At 43.1% G+C, this 1,760-nt stretch overlaps 2 pseudogenes; both read right to left on the bottom strand.

Annotated features, from left to right (window-relative positions):
- Positions 1–846: 846 nt before the first annotated feature.
- Positions 847–1,346, bottom strand: LOC101721037 (DNA damage-inducible transcript 3 protein pseudogene; annotated as a pseudogene).
- Positions 1,347–1,380: 34 nt separating this feature from the next.
- On the bottom strand, positions 1,381–1,551 carry LOC147829860 (DDIT3 upstream open reading frame protein-like; annotated as a pseudogene).
- Positions 1,552–1,760: the final 209 nt, after the last annotated feature.

Here is a 1,760-nt window from a genome sequence, read left to right as displayed (position 1 = left end):
TGTTCAAGGTTTGTGGATTACCTACAAATACTGTTCAAGCACCTTTGCTATTCCTTTAACAGTCCATCAGCATCTCTCTCTTGGAAAACTGCAACATCCTCTTAGCTCAATCCCTTGACCCATATTTTCTTGTGTAGTCTTGTTCCACGTGCCAAGTTCAACCTGGTCTTTACTATATATAGAGTCATACTTTTAAAACATGAAAGTCATTGTTCATTCACTTAAACTTCTACATCGGCATCTGTGCAATGCATAGCAGCAGTAGAGTTTCAAGGCCATTGAGAATTTATCCCTTGCACTTTTCTCTAGTCTCAGCTTTCAACATCCACCTCTCATTCCCCTTCCCAGATTACACACACAATACACACATATGTGTACGCATTCATATGCACGTGCACACAAACACACCATCATTTTACTCCACATGCACTTAGCAGCTCATAGTGTGGGGTGAACCAAGTCTGGGGACTTAGACAAATGTAATTGTCCCCTTTATCTGCATTCATTGATTGAGAAATGATGACTTATGTCTATAAACCTCTGTAAGTCACCTCACCTGTGAAGTAGAAATAATTGTTCTTCCCTGCAGAGATTTCAATGTATCCACTGGGGATTCTATACCTTTCATTTCTTTTCTTTTTTTTTTTTAAGTCACAAAAGTCACTTTAATGGATGTAGACAATAATAAATAAATGTACAACCTCTATATACAAGCTGAGACCCTTTCCCTTTGTCTACCCCAAGGATTTGAGGGTCACATCATTGGCACTGGTATGAAGGTGGTCAATAGCTACTTCTGGGAAAGGTTGGTGGTAGCCAGAGCTGGGGAGTGATGGCCCCATTTGTTCATGCTTGGTGCAGATTAACTATTCGGTCAGTCAGAGCTCGGTGTGTTGCCTCTACTTCCCTCATCAGGCACTCAATTTCTTGCTTGAGCCGTTCATTCTCTTCTGTTAGCTGTGCCACTTTCCTTTCATTCTCTTGTTCTTTTTCCTTCACTCTTTGCTTTCCAGCCTGGACTGGCCACTGGCCACTCTGTTTTCATTTCCTGGTTCTTCCTTGGTCTTCCTCTTCCTCCTGAGCTAGGGAGCTCTGACTGGAATCTGGAGAGCGAGGGCTTTGAGAAGTGTTTGTGATCTCTGGTGGTCCTGGTTCTTCAGCCAAGCAAGAGATGCAGGGTCAAGAGTGGTGAATGTTTTTGATTCTTCCTCTTCGTTTCCAGGGGATGAGATATAGTTACCCCCATTTTCATCTGAGGACAGGACTTCCTGCAGGTCCTCATACTAGGCTTTGAGCTCCCAGTTGGACACTGCCCCAAAGAAGAAAGGCAATGATTCGGCTGCCATCTCTGCAGTTGGATCACGTTCTGGAAAACTGCTTTCAGGTGTGGTGATGTATGAAGATACACTTTCTCCTGGAAGACTCTCTCCTCAGGTTCCAGCTCTGATTTTGGCTCTGTCACTGCCACCGGCTCATCTTCAACATGATATGCTCTCTGTCTTACACTCAAGCCTCTGACCCACTTTCATTTCTTAAAGATTAGAAAATAGGTGACTAGATAAGGAAATGCTATTGAGCAGAAGAAGGAAAGACAGTGGACTTACTCTATGCATTTTTGCTTTGTTGAAAAAAGAATTTTTTAGTCTTGAGGTGAGAATCTAGCAGTCAGGGGATGAGCTCTGAAACCATGTCATCTTGGATCAAATCCTGGCTCCATCACACACTTCCAATAAGACCATGGAGTCCTTCAGTGACTTGGA

The sequence above is a fragment of the Heterocephalus glaber genome, unplaced genomic scaffold (assembly GCF_053883595.1).
Source record: "Heterocephalus glaber isolate CG9 unplaced genomic scaffold, H.glaber_assembly_v1.0 deba00000347, whole genome shotgun sequence".
NCBI lineage: Eukaryota > Metazoa > Chordata > Mammalia > Rodentia > Bathyergidae > Heterocephalus > Heterocephalus glaber.
Note: the sequence above shows the minus strand (reverse complement) of the source record. Positions and strands in the feature narration are given on the sequence as shown.